The sequence below is a fragment of the Apodemus sylvaticus genome, chromosome 18, assembly GCF_947179515.1.
Source record: "Apodemus sylvaticus chromosome 18, mApoSyl1.1, whole genome shotgun sequence".
Taxonomy (NCBI): Eukaryota; Metazoa; Chordata; class Mammalia; order Rodentia; family Muridae; genus Apodemus; species Apodemus sylvaticus.
In genome coordinates this window covers 24076286-24099545 of record NC_067489.1, presented here as the reverse complement: position 1 = coordinate 24099545, position 23260 = coordinate 24076286, and the positions used below count along the sequence as shown (strand labels likewise).

The following is a 23260-nucleotide window of genomic DNA, read 5'->3' as shown; positions in this document are numbered from 1 at the left end:
AGGGCCACCGACCAGTCCTGCCATGAACAGGTTCTGTTCTCCTCCAAACACTTCTAGTACTCCCCACTTAGAAATCCCCCAACCCCTGAATTCTTTTTCTACAGGGATGAAACACACTTAGAGAGGTCAAGAGCCTTGCTACTCTGCCTCAGAAGGCAGAGACCAGAGAGTCCAGGACAGCTGGAGATGTGAAGTCCTCAGCAGGCCTGCCTGACTCTCAAGGGAGGGACAGCATAAGGCTGGGAACGATGCTTTCAGGAGCCACGCTCAGGGTGCCCTTTCAGAGAGGTAGTTAGGTGATGTGTCTTAACCCATAGATGGTACTACATCCAGCTCATAAACGAAGTGGATTGCATTTGTTACCGAGGCATCTCCAGGGAGCCTGGGTCACGCAGGCCAATAAAATTGGCCTCATAAATTCATCTCGACGTGCAGGATTACTCCAGCCCGCTGAGGTCACCTTCCCACCCTGATTTATCACCAGCCTATGGGTTAATAATACTGTTTACCAAGGGTTCCCTTCCTTCCTCCTTGCCCCTCCCCTTCTCAGAGTAGATACTGATCAAAGCTTTCTTCTGCAAGGGTGTGGTGGAACAGGAATTCGTGGGTTGGGTGTTGATTTATGTGCTGTCTTAAAGCAACATCTCCCTTTTCTTCCTGAGAAGTTACCTGGAGTCTCTTCAGTCCACTTTAGTGCAAAGAGGTGGTGGTGGGGGGGTGCAGAGGGGCAGTCTTCCACTGTCATGTGTGTGTCTGGAACATTGGATAAGAAGCAGATTTCCTCAGTTATGTTGTTCACATCCACGTGATAGTTCATGATGAGGGCCAGTCTCTAGTGATTGTTTTGAACTTCATGTTTAAACAGAAAACAAGGTAGGGATCAATTGCCTGTTCTTTCTCTCCCTCTCCCTCTCCCTCTCCCTCTCCCTCTCCCTCTCCCTCTCCCTCTCCCTCTCCCTCTCCCTCTCCCTCTCCCTCTCCCTCTCCCTCTCCCTCTCCCTCTCCCTCTCCTCCCTCTCCCTCTCCCTCTCCCTCTCCCTCTCCCTCTCCCTCTCCCTCTCCCTCTCCCTCTCCCTCTCCCTCTCCCTCTCCCTCTCCCTCTCCCTCTCCCTCTCCCTCTCCCTCTCCCTCTCCCTCTCCCTCTCCCTCTCCCTCTCCCTCTCCCTCTCCCTCTCCCTCTCCCTCTCCCTCTCCCTCTCTTTTCTTTTTCTTTTTGAAAGACCAAATGGTAGGTGGGTACAATATGGGAAAAAGTTTACATGGAGACTTTTAGAGTCTCCGAGTTTATTTCTTACTTTTACATGCTTCTCAGTGTTCATTGGGGTTGCTCTTAAAATATTTCCTGCCTGTAACACAGGTCTTTCCTGGCCCTAGCTCTGGTGGCAGCATTACTGTGCTTAAACTTCTGGGAAGACCTTTGGTGTAAATGATGCTCTGGCTCGGATCTTGGACCAGTACACAACAAACATAACATAGGAGGCCCTGAAGCATCTCCCTTCTGTTGTCTCCCTCTGGGACAAGCAGCTAACCCTTACAGTAAAAGGCAGTGATCTGATGAGTAAAAGGATGGCTTTGACCTGATCTTAATGTCCCAAGAAACCTGGGAGTCTGAAAAAAAGGGGCAGAGCACTAGTGGGCATGCTGTCTTTAATCAAATTAACAAATGGTTATGGAGCTATTTCATTGTAAGTTTCAAAGCGCTCGGAACTAAGCATTAAACAGTCTCTGCTCTGGAGGTACTGATAGATAGACTTACCAGAGAATCATGATGTAAGTCTGCTCGGCTGATTTTGGCAGGCCAACAGAGGCACGAAGAAATGTAATAAACCAAGAGCTAGTGAGGGAGCTAGTGAGGTCAACTGGGGCAAATCTTTGAAGTATCTTAGGGTCTGGGTAGTCATTTATTCCATCATCAACAGTTGGGAATGCTGGCTTCTTCCTAGGTGCTGACTCCCAGGAAGGCAACATCTTCACCCTATGCTGCTGCTTTGGGGCTGAGTACTGCACAGGACCTATCTTTCCCCCATTCAACTGACCTTCTCTTCTCCCTCTCTCCTGTCTCTTCTTCCATTTTAGGCTCTCATCCAGCCTCCCTGCAGCCTGATGTGCCCACAGGGAACATTAAGAAGACGAAGTCACATTTAGAGATGCTGGGCCTGCTTCCATGACATAGAGCCTGCAGACACTAAGTTGAGAAAGTACCTAGGCTGTGGAAGAGATGCTGATCGTACTGGCCAAAGCTGGCCCTGTGGGAAGCACCAGCTGCCTGGCCACAGTCAGAAAATACTTCTATCCTTCCCAGGAGCTAGAGCTGGTGATTAGTGCCCCCTGAGTGTCTGTCTTTGCAGACTCTGCCTGGTCCCAGAGGAGGAAGAACAGAAACAAAGGAGAATGGGACTTTATATTGAGAGTAACTGGGACAGGCAGTGGTTCTATCACCATGTCTTGTACATGAAGCCTAAGACATTGGTTGTAACCAACCATCCCTTTTGGCTGCTCCAGGCAAGAAGATAAACCAAATGCCAGGTAAGGTTATAGTGCCTGTGCATATGTGACCTCATTGTCTTATACGGCACCCTGAGAGGTCAGTAGACATCATCACCTTTGTTTATAGCCCTGGCAAGAGCCTCTTAGAGAGGATGACAGATAACTTCCGATGTCACGTACTTAATGAGTGATTTAGATGAGGTCTCTCTTACATGTAAGCCATACTTTCAAAAACTCCATCAGCCTCTGAGGAAGCTAGAAATAGGGAGTTAAGGGGCTTGGCCAGTGGGTGTAGTAGCACAAACCTGTAATTCCCCTCCCCCCCCACTGGAGGCTAAAATAGGGGAACTGTGAGTTCAAGGAGAGTCTGGGTTACATCGTGAGACCCTAACTTTAGAAAAGAAAGAGGCTTGACTAGTGTCAGGGTCAAAGACCTGCAGGGGTGCACCCAGAACTTGCTCTTCTAGTCCACTGCTGCTTCCCACTTAACTCAGGAAAACCATTAACTAGTTTCTGTCTCCAAAATACTTACTCACTCTTATGACTCAAAAACTGGGGAATGTTGGGATAAATAGTGTCAGAATAGAGCTCTATCTATAATCAATCTGTCTGTCTGTCTGTCTGTCTATCTGTCTGCCTGCCTTTTTACCATTTATCACATCTATTTTATCTATCTTTCACATCTATCTACTATCATGTCTTTCTATCTCATCTATCATCTTTCTGTCATCTGTCTATCATTCATCTACCACATCTATTTATCATCTCTATCATCTATCTATTGATCCATCATGTCAGTCTAACTGTCTATACGTAGATATACTTGTGCACGTTCTGCTTGGAAACACACAAAATGGCCGTGGTCCTCAGAGTCAGGTGGGGGCAAACTCCATTGGCTTACTGGTATCATTTTCCCCCAGGACCTTTGATGCAAGTCTCTGTTAGCTCTGAATTTTCATGGTTGGCCTCTTGGTCCATTGAGGTCACCAGTTAAGTTATCTTCTTCCCGAGTGTTTGCAGACAGCACAAATGTTCTCTTTTATCCATTGTTTCTTTGAAATGTTTGCATCTGACAGGGTAGGTACAAAGGATCTTCTATTTAACAGATCTAAGCTGCAGGGAAATGGTTCAGTTACGTTTAGTATGGGGAAACTTCTCAAGTCATCATCATTATCTTTCAGATGCCACTTGGTGAGTGACATTTACTGTGTCAGATAAAAGGAGGCAAAGAGAGATGGCTAGGCAGGAGGCAACTCACATATAACGTGCTTTCTCTACACATCTGATGCAGGAGCCAAGCTGCCTCTGTAAGCAGGGTGATTGTAGAACTGGCAAACACCCTTCTAAATCAACAGTTTTGTTGGAAAGTGAAGGCTGGGTTGTCTCAAGGATAGAGAGACCTTGGGGCCTCTTCCCCTATTTCTTTTTTTTTTATTGTTATTTTTTTTATTCGATATAATTTATTTACATTTCAAATGATTTCCCCTTTTCTAGCCCCCCCCACTCCCCGAAAGTCCCGTAAGCCCCCTTCTCTTCCCCTGTCCTCCCTCCCACCCCTTCCCAGTTCCCCGTTCTGGTTTTGCCAAATACTGTTTCACCGAGTCTTTCCAGAACCAGGGACCACTCCTGCTTTCTTCTTGTATCTCATTTGATGTGTGGATTATGTTTTGGGTATTCCAGTTTTCTAGGTTAATAACCACTTATTAGTGAGTGCATACCATGATTCACCTTTTGAGTCTGGGTTACCTCACTTAGTATGATGTTCTCTAGCTCCATCCATTTGCCTAAGAATTTCATGAATTCATTGTTTCTAATGGCTGAATAGTACTCCATTGTGTAGATATACCACATTTTTTGCATCCACTCTTCTGTTGAGGGATACCTGGGTTCTTTCCAGCATCTGGCAATTATAAATAGGGCTGCTATGAACATAGTAGAGCATGTATCCTTATTACATGGTGGGGAATCCTCTGGGTATATGCCCAGGAGTGGTATAGCAGGATCTTCTGGAAGTGAGGTGCCCAGTTTTCGGAGGAACCGCCAGACTGCTTTCCAGAGTGGTTGTACCAATTTGCAACCCCACCAGCAGTGGAGGAGTGTTCCTCTTTCTCCACACCCTCTCCAACACCTGCTGTCTCCTGAATTTTTAATCTTAGCCATTCTGACTGGTGTCCATCCTTGTCTCCTTGTACTAAGCTCAAATCCAAATGGATCAAGGACCTCCACATAAAGCCAGACACTCTGAAGCTAATAGAAAAGAAACTGGGGAAGACCCTTGAGGACATCGGTACAGGGAGAAAGTTTCTGAACAGAACACCAATAGCGTATGCTCTAAAAGCAAGAATTGACAAATGGGACCTCATAAGGTTACAGAGTTTCTGTAAGGCAAAGGACACCATCAAGAGGACAGATCGGCAACCAACAAATTGGGAAAAGATCTTCACCAATCCTACATCAGATAGAGGGCTAATATCCAATATATATAAAGAACTCAAGAAGTTAGACTCCAGAAAACCGAACAACCCTATTAAAAAATGGGGTACAGGGTTAAACAAAGAATTCTCACCTGAAGAACTTCGGATGGCGGAGAAGCATCTTCAAAAATGCTCAACTTCATTAGTCATTAGGGAAATGCAAATCAAAACAACCCTAAGATTTCCCCTATTTCTAAGTTCTTTTTTTTCTTAATTTATCCTTCTCTTATACATTAATCCTGACCATAATTTCCCTTCCCTTCACTCCTCCCAACCCATTACCCACCCACCTTCCCTCTCCCCAAGATATTCTCCCCTTCTGTTTCTCTTCAGAAAAAAGTAGGTTTCCCATGGACATCAACTGAACACAGAATGGCAACTTACAATAAGACCCGACACAAACTCTTACATCAGGGCTAGACAAAACAACCCAGTAGGAGGAAAGAGATCCCAAGAGCAGGCAAAAGAGTCAGAGAAATCCCCCCTACACACACACACTGTTAGGAGTCCCACAAGAATGCCAACCTGCAATATATGTGTAACATATATGCCAAGAACCTAGTTTAGGCCCATACAAGGTTTGCAATATCTGTTCCAGTCTTGGTGAGCCCTTACTGGCCTCACTTAGTTGATTCTATGGGTTGTGTTTTCATGGTGTCCTCAACTTCTCTGCATCCTACAATCCTCCCCCCCCCTTCTTCTGTGTTGTTCCCAGAGTTTTGCCTGATGTTTGCCTGTGGGTCTCTGCATCTGCTCTCTTTGGTTGCTGGGTGAGGCCTCTCAGAGGACACTTGGCCTGGGCACTGGTCTATGAGTATAGCAGAATATCATTAGGAATCATTTCATTGGGCAGTGGTGGCCCATGCCTTTAATTCCAGCACTTGGGAGGCAGAGGCAAGTGAATTTCTAAGTTCGAGGCCAGCCTGGTCTACAGAGTGAGTTTCTGGAGAGCCAGGGCTACACAGGAATCATTTCATTGAGTTTTGGTGGAGAGTAAGTTGAGTTCTTGTCACAGACAGGGAAAGAATTCAGAGGTGAGACAAAGTATGGAATTGGGAGAAAGTTTTATCAAGCTCCTTAAGAGAGATGCAGGATTTTGGTTAGCTTGGCTGATTGAAGGTCGTGGGGGTGGGGAGGAGTACCGATTCTAGAGTCAAAAAAAAGAAAAGGAGGGGGGAATTCTATGAAAGGAATTCTGGGAATGGGTTGGGATTTTTCCCAAATGGAGTTTACTCAACGTTTCTGTCTTGTGTGGGGTTTTGGGTGTGCCCTTGTACCAGATGCAAAATGATGGAAGCATTTCGCAAAACTATGGATTTAGTGATGACATTAACACGAGGCAAAAGACATTCAGTGGTTGTCTAGTCTGTGTTAGTCTGGGCTGGTTTTATGGTTTTGAGTTCTCTCTCTCTCTCTCTCTCTCTCTCTCTCTCTCTCTCTCTCTCTCATTCCTTAATGTTTAGATGTAGTACAGCTCTGCAATTACATCAGCCTTCTGTAGTTTTGCAGTCTATCCAGCCCATGTCTGTAATACTGAGTCACCCTAGGGCAGTCTTCTGTAGTTATGTGGTGTGTCTATCCATTCCATGTCTATAGTTACCCAGGGGTAGTTGGGAGCCATACAATGGCGCTCTAGCTTTCTCACACTCACCTTCTGCGATGAGACATTAAGACCCTTTTGTGTTCTTACCTCTTAGATTTTCCATTATAGAGTTGGGAGTGGCAGGTGATGACCATGACTGGATTCTGAATAGCACTCTGGTGACACAGACTACACTGTGATTTTGGTGGTGGGGAGTCTCTCACTGTTACTCCGACTTTGAGTTGCCCTTGAAGTCACACATCAACTATCATGTGATGCTACAGGTAAATTTGCTTCCCTATCTACTTCTTCCAAATTCAAAAATGCCTTAGTATGCAACTGCCTGGTGATGCACTCCCTAAAGGTTTGAAAAGTCAAAAAACAAGGCTGCCTTGTGAGCCCTAATCCAATATGAAGAAGACACAGATGGCTAACAGGGCAGAGTGTCGCATGGAGCCACAGGAACAACATGGCCATTTGCAAGCTGATGGGGAAAAAATTCCAGAAGAAACCAGCCCTGCCTACATTGTGAGCTTGAGTCCCCGGCTTACAGAACTGCAAGGAAATAAGTCTCCATTGTTTAGGCCTCTCAGCAGATGTTGCCTTATTACATCTGCCCTAGCAGACTAGTACACATGGCAGACAGACTTATTCATCTCATCTACAAACACTTTGGGGAATTTCAGAGTGATCTGGAAACAGTGGGATGTAATGAAGGAACTGTTCAACGAAGGCCTGAGGTAGGCATGTAATTGGGGACAATTGCATGGGTTTCAGCTACAATTTTCTAGGTGTGTGGGAGGAATCTCATTTACACTTCCGTGTTTAATTCTCCCATTTGCCTCAAGAAGAAGAGATTGCAATTCCCAATTTGCTGGTGAGGAAGCAGGCCTAGGAGCTCCAGTCACTTGGCCACACTATGAATTTCAGTGAAACCAGAGAGCCAGGGGGCCAGGGAAGCCAGCTGATTTGCTTGATGGTTTTCCTTTAGGACCAGCCCAGGAAGCAACTTGAGGCCTGAGTGTGACTGGCCGGACGAGCAATTTCAAAGAAAGAAAATAAAAGTGAGGCAAAAGGAAGACTTTGAAAGCCATTTCCTAACCAGGACAAATGGCTGGGAGCCCGAGCTTTGCAGAGATAGCTTGCCATGTCTCCAAAAGCAGCTCCTGACACAAGCCAATGCCTCGCTGCCTCTGAAATTTATGCCGGAGTTTAGACAGGGAACACAAATCATTGTAATCTCCCAATGAAAGATCACTGTCTCTGCAAATGCATTACCTGCTTGGAAAGCCACATGTTAAAAATACTGATAATGTATGGGCACAGGGAGAGCGATTGCCATGCCTGGGCACCTCCAGCTAAAATGCACGCACCTGCACGAGAGGCGGCAGATGACAAAGTAAGTCACCGGGGCCCGGGAGCAGCTTCTGTGTTGGGCTGTGACTCTGACACTTGGAACAACAGCAACACACACACACACACACACACACACACACACACAGAGACACTAAACTGGATGGTCCTGTCTCTCCATTTCCAACATGAGCATCAGGGTGGAGGAGGCCTGAGGAGAAGTTGCCATTTGTCTATCCCTTTCCTCCAAGAATCCAAACAGTCTTTGGATTTATGAGAAGAGAGATGGGGACGAAGAGCGAGTCCTGTGCAGAAGAGCAACTCTTTGCTGCAAAGAGCAAAGAGTGTATCTCTCCATCTCTCCCCGTTTTGTCTCTCTGAACTCCCCCTTCCACTAGCCCCATTGGAGGCTTTCTCCTTGGTCCCTTCACTCAGCCATAAGATGCAAAGGGAGCCTTTAGGATGGGGGAGAAGGGTATGTAGACTTCTCTAAACCTGCCATTTCATGTCCTTCCTCTACTGACATCCTTATCTTTTCTTAGTTGCTTCTTTCTATAACAAGATGGAGCCCAGTGTGGCTTGAGACACACTTATGCTAGCTGTGATCATAAGTCCAGCTCATAACTGATTGGCAGTTTTACCTTGGGCTGGCTCCCTCCCTCTTGGGAACCCTAGCCTTCTGTCTCTCAACCCCAGCCACTTAGGGTGTAGCTTGAGATTGTATCTTGTGTGGCCTCCTTTGTAATGTTCTCTTCTGCTGTAATGTGTGTTGAGTGCCAAGGCTAGTTTTCCTCTATGCCTCCGCTCAGGAGAAAAGCAATTCAGAGTCTAATGGGCCTGTTGAACAGGTGCATGCATCCCTCTTGCCGAAATGATTACTGGGTAAACAAAGCAGAAAGTACCCAGACTCAAGTACATTGTCCTAAAGGGGGAAATAATACTTCAAAATGGTCAAAGCGTTTGCCAACCTAAAGAGAAGGAGACTGTGAAGATACCTGAGACATGTTTTTTTTTCCAGTTGAAGTATAAAAAGTCAACCTCTGGTGGCCAGTTGTCCACCCCAGCTGGGCTCTCCTCCAGAGGGATGCCCTGGTAGAAATAGAATTTGACAGTATTTTTCTACCATTTTTTTCACCTTCTTGACACAAATGAGAAAGAACCTATAAATCAATGTCTGTGGAGAGCCCATAAACGTGTTTGCAGCAGTATCAGGGCTGATGTAAAGGCAAAAAGGGATAGAGTCAGAGATGGCCCTGAGTGGTCTTTCAAAGACCTGTCTAGAGGACCTGGCTGTTGCAACATCAGGCAGCAAAAGATGTGGCTGGAGGGATGCCCAGGTCATTCTAACTACGAAGCAGCGAGGGATGCTTCTGCAGGTAACGAGAGAGCTATGCAACAGGTCTGCTCGTGTCCGCCCTCCCTTTGCTGGAGGCCACATCCCATTCACCAACATCCCTCCAAAATGGGCTCCAGCCCCTTCAACTCAAACTGCATTTGAAACACAAACCCAAATACTGTTCATACCGTCGTCTTGGCATGTGTTAAGACAGAATCCTAGCTCCCTTGTAAACTAGGAACTGGGTTGTTTCTACTAACCTTCTTTAACCTTCTTGGGTGTCTTTTAGATCTTGGTTCTCTTTATCGTACCCCCTTTCTTTCATGAGATTAAAAGTTTCTCGAAGTATGTGAGCACTAACTTCTTACCTTGGGCCTATGACTGCTTATAGAAAACACAAGTGCACTTTGTAAGCGACTGAAGCAAGGCAGTGAATGTGCGAGGCAGAGAAAAAGATGGGTTAAGTGCTTGGCCAAGACTGCAGTTTAAGCAGATGTGAAACAACACATATACAAAATGCAGCATTTATTTGTTTATCTAAGAATATTTGTTGGGCTGAGGTGTCGTTCACTGGTGGATCATGTACTTAGCGTTTGTGGGGCCCTTGGTTCTATCCCTGGCACCAGGAAAAATGTCAGGTGTAGTAGATTAAACTGTAAGCAAAATATAGATGCATCTTCCTCTCTAAGCATGTCCCCAAAACATCATTGGAATACACACATAAAGATTAGGACTGAAGAAATGGGAAGAATCCCCTGGGTCCACGAAAACACAAAATGGCAAGATTCAACCGAATCGGAGAAGCTGGAGGAGCATGTCTGAGGGAGTGATAGTAGTGGAGGAGCCTGTCTGAGGGAGTGACAGTGGAGCGAAAATCCGAGGATGGGCCAGCAGTTTCTTAGGTGAAATAGGAAGGGAAAGGCATCTCATCCAGGCAGGATGTAAAAGGTCTGTGTAGACCGATGGTTTCTAACAGCTACAAACTACAAAGAATTAGAATCAGAGTACACAAAGGGTTCTCATAAACCAGTGAAAAAGCACACGCAGTTTTGTGGAAATGGGGAAAAAGAAGGAGGAAGAAGAGGAGGAGGGAGAGGAAGACGAGGAGGAGAAAGAGCAGAAGGAGGAGGATGAGGAAGAGAAAGAACAGAAGGAGGAGGAGGAACAGGAGGAGGAGAAAGAGCAGGAGGAGGAGAAGGAGGAGGAGGAAGAGGAGGAGAAGGAGAAAGAGCAGAAGGAGGAGCAGGAGGAGGAGAAAGAGCAGAAGGAGGAGGAGCAGGAGGAGGAGGAGGAGGAAGAAGAGGAGGAGGAGGAGCAAAGGGCTCTGAATGAAGAATAAAATAAACCCATGGGCTTGTCCAGAGCAATTGGCAGCTGGGTGATTTCGATATTATTTTACAACATTTAACTGGCAATGATTAAATGGCCGGCAACACCAAGTACTGCAGACTCTGGCCAGAATGTGAAGATGGGCAAGTGCTTTGTCAACCAACCAGGGATTACTTCCTGAGCCATACTTCCCTATGCCTTGGAATATAGACCAAGGGGACATATTTAGAAACGTTCATACCAGTGCTGTTATGAGAACAAGTTCTAGGATAGCCTGGACTACAGTTGAAGGTCAGCCTGGGCTACAGAGTGAGTTCAATTCCAGGTAAGAGAAAAAGAGAAACCAGGACGCAGTGTGCTTGGTGATCCATAGGAAAGCTGATAAACTGTGGTATATTCACAGGACATAGCTCCAAGGTCTTCTACAAAACTCCTATCAGATTAAACTGACATTGTAACATGAGGGGTTGGGTCTCTGAGCAGCAGTTATAGCAGGAGACCTCTGCCGTCATGAGTGGAATGACGTCATAATTGTGGGAATGGCATAGTTCTTGTAGGATTGGTGTTCTGGTCAAAGGGTACATTTGATTCCATTTACTTCCTGTCTCCTGTGTTGCTTCCCTCTCCATTTTCCTCCATAGAACTATGAGGCTTGAAGCTTCCCTGCCAGGGTCTGCAACCATGTTGTTGCCTTTTGCATTCTACAGAAGCATGAGTCAAATTCATGCTTATGAGAGGTGGCGTACTCTCAAGTACTCAGCCACAGCAGCAGCAACTGGGCTGATTTCATACGTGGGAAGCAATGCAGTAGTCACACTGTAAGAATGACTGTGACATGGCACAGGCTTAGTCAGCCTTAAGTCCTTAAAATCTTGATATAAAGACAAATGGAAAGCAAGTCCAAAAAGCACATACAGTATGAATCTATTATTTTGAAGCAGACTACAGCTAAACTTATTTTAGGGATGTATGACTCCATTATTATGCAGTAAACAAATGTTTTAAGAATGTATATATTAGTATATATTTTACAGGAATAGGAATATATTATACCTGTGGATACATATACATATATGTATACGTGTACATATGTGCATGTGTATGTATTATGTAAATATGATAAACTATTTAATTAGTAACATAAAAGAATGAAGAAGAGAAGGTTTAAGGTGATGCTTACCTGGGGCTGGTAGCCAGGTGGGATTGATGGGAGGTTATTGTAGGCTGGTTTTGTGTGTCAACTTGATACAAACTGAAGCTATCACAGAGGAAGGAGACTCCCTTGAGGAAATGCTTCCATGAGATCCAGCTGCAAGGCATTTTCTTTTCAACTGGTGGTCAAGGATTGAGAGCCAAGCCCATTGTAGGTGGTGCCATCCCTGGGCTGGTAATCCTGGGTTCTATAAGAAGGCAAGCAGAGCAAGCCAGGGGAAGCAAGCCAGTAAGGAACACCCCTCCATGGCCTCTGCATCAGCTCCTGCTTCCTGACCTACTTGAATCCTGACTTCTTTTGGTGATGAACAGCAGTGTGGAAGTGTAAGCTAAATAAACCCTTTCCTCCCCAACTTGCTTCTTGGTCATGGGTTTTTTTTTTGTTTTGTTTTGTTTTGTTTTGTTTTTTTTTGCAGGAATAGAAACCTGGACTAAGACAGTGATGATGGCTGTTTTACAGTCCTGGGATTTGAACCTGTGGCCTTGAATATGCTAGACCACCAAGTACATACATCCTAAGACTGCTCAAAACCTTTTTATTGTGAAACACGATCTCTTTGAGTGATCTAGACTGGCCTTCTGCACTCACTCTGTAGCCCAGGCTGACCTCCACTCTGTAATCCAGGCTAGCTTAGAATTCACGATTCTCCTGCCTTTCACTTCTTGAGTAGCTGGGATTATAAGCTTGCATCAGCAGACTTGTTATGTAGATTATTATTAAACTTCCTACTTTTGTTTGGCATGGGATTATAAATATTTATTGTATCTCATATCAAAATTCATCAATGAATGGGTGAATAAGGGAGTAACTGAGACAAACTATTTATGGTCAGTGATGACCCACTAAAATTTTGATTATGAGTTTCCGAGGTTAGAAAACAACCCATGCACTTAGAGAAGGGATTATTTTTGCATAGGAAAGATGTACTTTGTAGAGAAAGTTGGGGTGGGCTTGGTGAGGTATGTGTAGGCTGTACAGTATCTGGGAGGTACAGTGACTTACTCATATCTAAAAATCAAAAGATTTATTTTGACTATAGCACAGATATTTCACTACTAGTGATAAGAAAACATGTGGGATATATTGGTTAGGAAGCTATATCAGCAATCAAAGTGTGACATGACGCTTGTATTAGATGGGAGGATGGGGAGGAAGAGAATTAAACTAGTAGCAAGTTCACCCAGTTGAGTTGGCTATGGGGAACAAAGAAGAGGCTGGGAGGAGGGGCACTCACTTCATTGTGAAGAAGGTGAATGGTGGATCCAGTTCTGAGTTCTGGAAATGGTTAGGAAGATGGCAAATTCGGTTGACAGTGATGGTTTTGATACATTCGGTCAGGCAGCTGATATGGAGCCCTGTAACTTAGTTGGCATGTGAGTTAGATAAAGATATCATGGAGTTCAGCCTGGATTTTATTTGTGGGAGTTGTTATGACTGTTCAGAAGTAAACAGTGCAGCTAGAAGGAAGTTGTTATAAAACAGCAATACGGTGCTAAAACACAGCAAACAAGACCCAACCACTTTGCTACTTATTAAACAACATAAACTGCACATGCCACACAATGAGACAATGCCATTAATTAGCAATTAATGATTAATTCTGGCTGGGAAAAGAGCAGTTCTGGAGTTTTAAGAGGTTACTTCTTTTCGAAAAGGGAGAGGCATAACTAATTTGTGGAGAGTAATGAGTGCTGAGACGGGATGGAGACACTCGTGGGACTGGACCACACAGGATCATTCAGTGTAAACCATTCAGTATGTTGGCCTTGATTCTGAAAATATAAGGAGTGAGAGATAAAAAAAAAATCAAATTTTGTTTATTTTAAAGTAAATTTAAAGGAAGATGGCTCAGTGGTTGTCACTTGTCAACCCTTCTAATCTTAGTCTTTCTTGGTGTGAACTGGTAGTGGTTCTAATTTTATTGTAGCACCAACTGATGGTGTTAAATTTCTCCTATGAGTGGTGTGACCCAACCTTTAGTCCCTTATTTCGTGTAGACTTTTCTTACTATTAAGTTGTATTCCAGATAAGTATTGTTACATAAATGTACAACCTGGCAGTTTGTGGCTAGTCTTCTTGGTTTTAATTTTTTTTAAATAGCAGAAAAGATCATAGCATTGATAAAAATCATTTCATTAGGAACTAGATTTGAGATCGTTCGTCTTCAGGAGGTTCTGAGCTTTTACACTTGGTTGATAGCAGTCCTTGGTGGACAGGGTTCTTAGTTTGATATTATCCCTTTTTGTCTATTTTGTCCCTGTGCTTTTGGGGTCTTATCCCCAAACTTTGGCTGCCTTGAAGTATTGGCACTATCTTTTCATAGCATCTGGACATACGCCTAGGCTTCCGACCTATTTCATGTTGAGTTTTGCACATGATTAGAGGTAAGGGTCCAGTCTTATCCTCATACCGTACATCAGGTTTCCTGAGCAGTTGAAGTGGTGAGTTAGTGGCGTGGCTCTTCCATACACAGTCCTTCCCAGAGGCAGGAATAGTATGATTGCTCCTTTCCCACTTCATTGTCCTGTCCCTTCCTCTTTCCTGGTTCACTAGGACTTCCGCTCTGTGTTGAATCAACGTAATGAAAATAGATATTTTCGAGGAAATGGCTTCCAGGTTTTCCCATGAAGTATGATGTTGGTTGTGAGGCTCTCATACTCGCCTTTATTGTGTTCTATTTTTGCAATAGCTCACTTATTGATTTTGTCCCAGGAATATGTTGAACATTATAAAAAAAACATTTCTACATTTATTAAAATGATCCAATAGCTTCATTCTGTTGCAGTTGTGGATTGTCTTTATTACTTTTATTGATTTGCATACATGGCATGCTGCTTGTATTCTGGAGAACACTCTATATAATCTTAGTGTATGCTTTTCTTGGTGTGTGTTAGATTTGTTTTGCAGTATGTTTCATTGAGAATGTTTGCATCTATGTTCTTGGTGTTATTGTCCTATGGTTTTCTTTCTGTTTGTTCCTTGGATTAGGTTTAAACTGACCTTGTAGAGTGAGTTTGGTCAAGTTTCTTCCTCTTCAACTCTCTCAGTCCCTCCTTGGGAGAGGAGAGGAGACAGTTTGATAAAAACTGGAATGGATTTCTTTTTATTAGGTTTTTAAAACTTTCAGCGTATGAATGTTCTGTCTGCATGTGTGTGTGTACCACATGTGTGCCTGGTGCCTATGGATGTCAGAAGGAAACATTAGCTATTCTAGGGCTGGAGGATGGTTGTGTGTTGCCATGTGAGTGTTAGGAACTGAACTCAGGCCTCTGCAAGAGCACCAAGTGCTGTTGACCCATGAGCCATCTCTCCAGCCCTGGGTTTAATTAATTTTGAAATGATATATAAACTTTGCCTATGAAGCCATCAGATTCTGAACTTTTTCTTGGGTAGGGGATTTGTGATTTCTGCTTTTATTTGGGTTTTCTGTTTGTATTTTGTTGTTTTGTTTTTCATTTCTCTGATGTATTTTTAGTAGGTTGTGTGTGTTCAGTGATTTATGTCCTCTAACTATTCTATACTTATCATATAATTTTAGAGTACTTTCTTGTGCTCTTTTGTATGTATACTACATATTTGTCAGGGGTTTTTTTTCACCTTAATTTCAAATTGTCCTTGTAACTATAAAATGCATATTGCTTTTTGTATTTTGATCCTGAACTCTGTGAACTTATTCGTATAATAAGTTAACTTATTTGTAGTTAAGTGTGTGACATTGTTTACATATTGAATTTGAACATTTATCTGGGCTGTCTTAATTTTATATAAAGTTATACCAAATATGTTATTATTTTCTATAAACATTTGTAGGATCTGCAGTGATGCTCTATCTTTCAAAATCCATTTTTGTTACTTATGTCTTTCATACTTAGCCACATATGTATCTTTTCTGGGATTTTGTGTATTTTGTGCAGATCTGCTTTCATTTCATTTCTTCCTGAAAGCTTTTCTTTTGCACAGCTTGTGCAGTTCTAGTGGTGAGTTTTCCCAACTTCTGGGCAACATCTTTACCTTTGAATCATTCTTTTCTATGTAGACTGATAATTATTTCTAGTATAAAAAGGTTCTCTATTATCCTCTGGTTGGTACTGCTTCTAGTTAATTTGCAGTAGAAAATAATCTTTCCTCAACTTATAATGGCATTCTTGCTCTTCTTCCTTAAGATTCTTGTTATTCTTTTCATTATCATTTAATTTACAAAATATAATTTTAATTTTTGAGAATTTCACACATAGGTGCGTATTTATATTATTTTTTGATCCTTCCTTCTCCCCCAACTCTTTCCATCTTCTCCCCAATTCACTTTAAAATTGTAACTTTTTCATATTCTAAAAGTTCATACAATAAAATCTAGAGAGTTACCATTACATTATGAATATCTGTCATCCAATAAAAAGCATTATACCCGACATCAAAGAAGCAGACAGAGGCTGTTACAGAGGTCTACAACTGGTCAAAATGCAATAAGATAGTTACTGTTTTATACATGGAGACACAAACACAACACCTATTAAGTTTACTTAATGCTTATGAATTGGAATGTTTCGTCTAGGTTGTCAAATTTTGTGTTTAGGCATGACAAATTGGGATAACGATATCCTATTGGATCTCATCCCTGGAGAGAACTGACTTCCCGTCTTTGCAGCCCTTCATTGATTGTCTACAGCTCTTCATCCAGGGGTGAGGGCTTTGTAAAATTCTCCCTCATTCACACAGTCATGTTGACCAGTCTTATTTTTATGCTGTCTAGATTAGGCAACCATATTGTTGCGATTTCACAGGTGCAGCATTTATGCCACATCTAGAAGATGCTATTTCCCAGCAGGTAGCCTGGTCCTGTGGCTCTTGAAACCCCATCTCTCTGAGATTATTTGAGCTTTAGGTATCCTTGTTGTGTTGTAGTTCTGGACACATACACACATACACACACACACACACACACACACACAGTCACTTATCTCTGCATTTGACCATTGTGGATCTCTGTAACAGCCTCTGTCTGCTTCCTTGATGTCGGGTGTAATGCTTTTTATTGGGTGACAGATATTCATAATGTAATGTTAACTCTCTAGATTTCATTGTATGAACCTTTAGGATATGAAGAAATTACAATTCCTTGTTGATAAGCTCAACTCATGCAAGCTTATCTGAGCTGCATAAAGCCAGGCTTAACGCACCCTTTATTCTAGAGCCGATGCATTCGTACTTATTTAGTGTGATCCCTGAAGAATCTCTACTGAACGCCCTGAGTAGTCAGGTCTTGCTAACCTGGTTGATTAGGGCTTGCATATAGTATAGCCTTTTGCGATTGCAGGAAATTATTTAGCTCATAGTATTCTAACAGCCATTCTTTGCCTACCCAGTGATGTTGCCAAGATTGCCTCCATATTAATTACTGTGTATCCAAGGACTCATCCTTTTCTCTATGTAACTCCTTCCTTGGTATTTTACTGTATATCCAAGTCATCTTCTGCTTTTCTTTCTGCCTCATGAACTTGGTAATGTATTTGGGTAGCATTTTCTTTCACTGTCCGGCAACTCTAAATGTGGTCTCCGGAAAAAGCTAGGGTGCTGGCAGGTTCCCCTTGTTCATTTACATTCTTTCAGGAAGACTTCAGTCTGAACTGCCTGCCTTGAGATATCTGAAAGAAGTTTTAATGTCATTTTCCATCCTGTTTCCCCAGTATTGGTGGTGAGTGTGAATTTAGTTCCAGGTAACTCAACATGAGTGGACGTCAAAGTCCCATTTGTAGAGATCTGAGGGTAGGTATCAGAGATGGAACTCCATTAAGAGGACTCAGAAACAGGTAGAGGGACGGAAACTTGAAAGAATTTATAGTGTCCTGGAAACCAAAGAAGAATAAAGGTGCAGACAACTGTGCTCTGGGGTGTGAGTAGAATAGATCAAAAGGTATCCATTGAATTAGGTAACAAGGAAACACCGGTAGCCTCATAGAAACCTATTTTTTTTTCATTTGATTTCTGTGTGTTTGTATAGCTTGGTTGGCCTGGAAGTTTCTACATAGACAATTCTAGCTTCAAACTTGAAGTGATCATACTGCCCCTGCCTTCCAAGTGCTGAAATTACAGGCATGTATAACTATGGTCGACATCAGAAATCCATTTCTTATATATTAAGTATATAAGATCGTAGTGGGCTGAAAAATGATTGTTAGGCAAGTTCGTTGGTTAATGCAATACTAGAAGCTACAGTAAACAAACTTGAACACTCCAGTTCTCCCCCAAATTAGAAAGTTGTTAAAATGACATTGCTTGGCTGTTCTTGGTTAATGAGCAGACTTCCTTCATGAAGTGGTCCAGAGAAGCACCATTTATCTTCTTAGTGGGTGTGGTTGTCCTTTAGTTGTACCTCATCCTTTAAACTGTTCATCTCTGATTGGTTATCAGAAAAGCAGCATAGAATAGGGAGTATCTTAACATAGGCCTAGAACTAACATACAACTTCTGTTTATATTCCAGTGGTAAAACTAGTTCCATGACCACAGCTAGCTACAAGAGGAGTAGAAAATAATTCACCGACTCTCTGCAATAGAAGAGAGATCATAACATCTGTTGGTGCTGAGACTCAAACCCGGATCCTCTGGAAGAGCACAGAGTTTACCACTGAGCCATCTCTTCAGCTCCAAGGAGGTGTCATATATCCATTGGGCATTCTGGCCTCTCTGCATCAACGCATAAGAAGTCCAGGCCTTCTTCCTTCCTCTCTTTCTCCTGCTGTCTCCAGGGTAGAGAAGCCTAAATGTCTGCTTTCTGTTGGCCGCATGTATTTAGTAGTAGTTCATGAACCTGCAATAAATGAAATGAAGGACAGGTGCTCTGCTAGGACATAACAGCTCTGTCCAAGTACACAGGGAGCCCTTGGAGACAGGATCTTTACTCCTCTTGGTGAGCTCCTTATCTTCCCAATCCCTGTTCCCTCTTGGCCTTCCTCCCCAACTCTGCTTCCCTCCTCTCACCCACAGCTCTCCCCTGTGACCTCTGAGAGGCAGTGAATGTACCGACCCCAGTGCCAAGGGCTGCACCGCCTTCCTGGTGCCTGCTGTTCCCTGTTATTCTCATCCTCCTGTAATTCGAGGGGACAGGTGAGATGTGCTTCAAAACACTGTAATCATATTTTAAATGGAAATGAAATGTGTGAATTAAATGTAAATTACAGTAGAATGGAGGGACAATCACTATTAGTTAAGGTCTGACACCTATTTTTGCAGACCTTTCCCAAACGCCACAACTTGTTTCCCACACGTGAGATGAGAGGCTGTAATTATGAGGCAGCTGCTTCTGCAGTTGGACTGATGCTAGTTACTGGATCATTTGTGTGAGTTTGTGTGGGGGGAGATCTGCATGTGACGCTGCATATGTATTTTAAATAGATATGGACTGCTGTTGGTACTATAAAATCATCCAGAAGAAATGATATTTTTATACTAGGGCTATGAGAAGAAAAAAACCCAATGCCTTTTTTCCCCTCTCCTTTTTGTTTTCCCCTTAGAAAGGTGAGGGAGTAATATAAAGGGACACTTTTATATAGTCAATTTATTTACGGATTCTCCATTTGCTTTTATATTGGAAAAATATGTGCTGTGCCAATGAGTCGCAATTTGGCCCTCAATCTCTGCCTGCCTCCCTCCCCCTAGTGCATACAATCTCCTTGATTTCCAGCAGAGCCCACATTTCTTGTGCATAACCATTCCTGAAGCATTTTTCAAGATGGGGTACCAGCACGTTGTTATGATTCCTTGCATGATGAAGGGGATGATTTTATCATCTGCCTACTCGAGACCACGACAAACACCAGAGGAGATTTTAAACAATCATTTCCATTACAACCTGGCTAATCTCTTGTTTCTAGGTAGACAGTGACCGGTGGATTAGATGTATTCTGAAACTTTTGGAGTCATTCCCATGGTGACTCTTCCACCTTTCAGAGATAAGTGCAAATCTGAACATTAAGGAACTAAGGGCCGACATAGGGGAAGATCAGTAAGTCTGCAGAAGCACTATCCGTCCAAATATCCTTCCTTGATCCATCTTGTTTGTGCTAACTAAACGCTTCCGACTTCGGCAGAGCAGTCAGCAGATAATATATGTTGAATAATTTTGTGTGTCAGTGATTTTCACGAAACTTGCATTTTCAAAGCCACAAAGATGCAAGCTCAGTCAATATTTGGTTTTCAGGGACACGTGCCACTAAGATAATGACTGTTCTGTGAAGAGCAAGGATTCCAGCCCATTGGTTCCATCCTCTGGGCTGGGTCGTGCAGCAGCCCCTCACTCATGGTCCCCTCCCTGCCTGGACCCACTGCCCCTATCATTACCTTAGCTTCTGTCTTAAGCCTGGCTCTGATGACATCATTTCTTGCCCGGTCTGAAGCCTGTAGGGCTAGTGTGGAGACAGTCAAGAGTCCCCGTGGAGGCTTACCAGACTCTTCCTCCTTCCCACCATTCCAAGCTCCTTTCTTCTCTAGTCTTTGTCTACTTTGTCTATCTCCTTTCTGGTAACCACACATATCTCAGAAGTTTTCTCTCAGACATTTCCTTGGAGTTGAAACCTTTCTACCTCCCTCCTGTTTAGTGTGAACCCAAAGACTCCTTGGACTGTGGTCCTTACCATGCAGTTCTTAAGAGGTACATCCTAGTGGAAGGAGTGAGGTTCTTCTATATCCACTATATACCTACTCAAGAACTGTGGAATCTCAGCTACACCCTTCCACCTCCTCATCCCCTCTCCCTTTCCTGTTTTCTCCCCTCCCCCAATTTCCCTATTGGTCATTAGGTGAATACATCTCTTCTGCTAAGCACTTGCGTGTGATGTGCTGCCTTCACAGATCCAAAGCAACGTGGGCTAAAATCTTTGAAACCATGAGTCAAAGCAAGCTACTCTTCTTAAGCTAATTTATCCCAGGAATCTGTAATGTTACCAAATAGATGAGTAACACTTAGGCTAAATCGCGTGCCTGGCTGCTGTGTTCCCAACTATCCTGACTCTGCCATTCCATACCTCTACTGACCCGTGTACAACCATTTCTACATCACTTAAGTCCAGACCAGCAAGTCTGGCACCATGATGACATCTCCCTCAGAGCTCCACAGGCAGCCAGGAGAAGCCTTCTAGGTAGTAGAGGGGTCTCTTGGCAAGCTACTTCTTTAAGCTAAGTAAACATAAACGTCAACTTTTGAATTCCCTGTTTCCTCCCTAGTAGACATCATCCATCTTCATTTTCACGTGGCACATAAAATTGCTGTCTGTAACAAAATGTAAAGCACATCAGGTGTCTTCTTGATTTCATTATGTCTTCTAGAACCTTGTTTATGTTCACGCAGAAACAAAATTAGTTGGCAGTCTGCGTTCTGAATGCAAATCTGGTCGTGGTTTTGGCTTCTCTGCCACCAACCCCTGTGGCTCAGTGGTAGAAAGGTTAGTGAGGACTGAAAAAAAATAACAAAGAGGGGGATAAAGGAACATCTCCATGACCTTATTGGAGTAGAAGTTAAAAAGAAAGGATCAGTGTCTCTAACCTAATTAAGAAGACAGTGGTATTTGTATTATACGAACCAAGTCCAAATACAAACTGAACCAGCGAGTGATTATGTAACTACAGCTACAAAGTCTGTGAAATTCCAGTAGGTGCTGACAGGACTAACAGGCATCAGAGATGCAGTCATTTGAGGGGGTCAAATGGATTTGAGGAGTATCCCCTGAGAAGGCCCAGTCCTGGGTAATTCACTGCTTTTGACACATTTTATTAATTTCTTAAAAATGTCATACATTGTATTTTACATATTCCTCCTCCCCCCCACCCCTTCCAGATCCATTTTTCATTCTCAACCCACCCAACTTTGTGTCTTTATTTATTTAAAAATCTGTCTAGTCCAGTTGATGCTAGCTACATACTCTGGGGCATGTGATCCACTAGGGTGTGCTCCAGCTACCAGAAACCACACCTTTAAAAGAAAACATACTCTTTTTCTTAGCAGTCATCAATTATTAATAGTTCCTCAGATAGGGGTGGGACTAAGTCACCAATGTCCTCTGTGCTGGAAGTTTGTATAGCTTGAGCTTACATGGGTATTTCCAAAGACGATTCTGACTGATGTTCCTTGGGGTCATAGGGATAAGGAAGACTTCTGACTACAGCTTGATCAGAATACCACACCTCACCCCAACCAGCTCCTGTTCTAGTTGCCCGGTGCCTTTATTATTTGATATAAAAGTCATGATGATACAACCAACCCCACCCTCACTCTCAAGAAAAATTCAGCCAACAGATCTGCTATTTTTATTAACACAACTAGACAGCCCCTGCAAACCAGGATTTTATACAGGTAAATTGTGGTCTCTTGCGGGCCCTGCTCAATTTGTGCAGAAATACCACCAAGAAGCAGAGAGTTGATTTAGTGTCAGAAAAGGGTATTTGGAACAAGTGCATTTTCCTTTATGGGTCTTTTAACATTGGGAAAGAAATACAGTTGATTGCAATTGATTTGTATATGTGGCTCTTTGTGTGAAATGTCACAGCATGCTTTATAGGAAGATAGAAGCAGAGAAAGAGAAAGAAGAGAAATCACTCCCAGGGAAGATGCAGAATGAAGGGACCAACAAAGGCTCCTCATCTAAACAGGACTTGGTCCAGCAGTGGATGTGTGACATCCTTCTGAGGCATGTCGTGCTGTGCTGTCCAGTTAAGCCTTGGTTTCAACACACTTAAAAGGCAGTAATGATCACTATTATCATGTAGGCTGTGGGAATCTTAAATTAGTATGCTTGAATGTCTTCGTGCAGAGCATACCCATGTCTGCCTGGTAAGTAATGGGGGTGGAGGTGGGTACATAGGGCTGAGCCTGTTGTAAGCTGATGAATAAATGGTCCCTAGGACAGACCTTGGAAATCAGCCTATCTACCTTTTATAGTACTCCTCCTAGGGCTAGGGATTTGCCAGGTATGAGGTGGGTGTCATCTCTTGCCTTTGCTTCTTCTGCTTCTACTTTTCTGAAAACCACCTCCAGGAAAGGCCTTAAGGAACCTCACCATCTGATCCTCACCATTCAGATGCATGTGTGTCACCATTCAGATGAGTGTGTCATTCAAATGTGTGTCACATTTGGGAGGGCCAAAGAAGAGAATGGAATTGAGTCTTTATTGTATAGAGGTTAAGAACCTCTTTCAAGTATAGTGTTTTAAAAACACTTTCAAGTATATTATTTCATTTAACCCTCTTCATTCCAAGAGTTATATAAAGTAAGGTAGTCACCAGAGACTACTGCTCAGACTGGGTTTAAGCCAAGAGAATGCCTCTTCTAGCTGGCTGGCAACTACAGTGGGTGTTCCATATCCCAGTGTAGCACCAATCATTTCTCAGGATGAGCTTTTAACCACAAAACCTATATTCTGGGTTGATGCACTTCAGTTATCAACAGTTACCCAGGAACAGAACTACAGAAGCCAAAGACCTTCCCAGAACTATGGC

General features: G+C 43.1%; 1 long non-coding RNA gene across 1 annotated transcript; it reads left to right on the top strand.

Moving 5' to 3' along the window:
• Nucleotides 1-675: 675 nt before the first annotated feature.
• LOC127668831 (uncharacterized) lies at nucleotides 676-21551 on the top strand. The gene is made up of 3 exons (XR_007974224.1): nucleotides 676-873; nucleotides 2077-2526; nucleotides 18255-21551. It is a non-coding gene; the product is annotated as an uncharacterized LOC127668831 (long non-coding RNA).
• Nucleotides 21552-23260: the final 1709 nt, after the last annotated feature.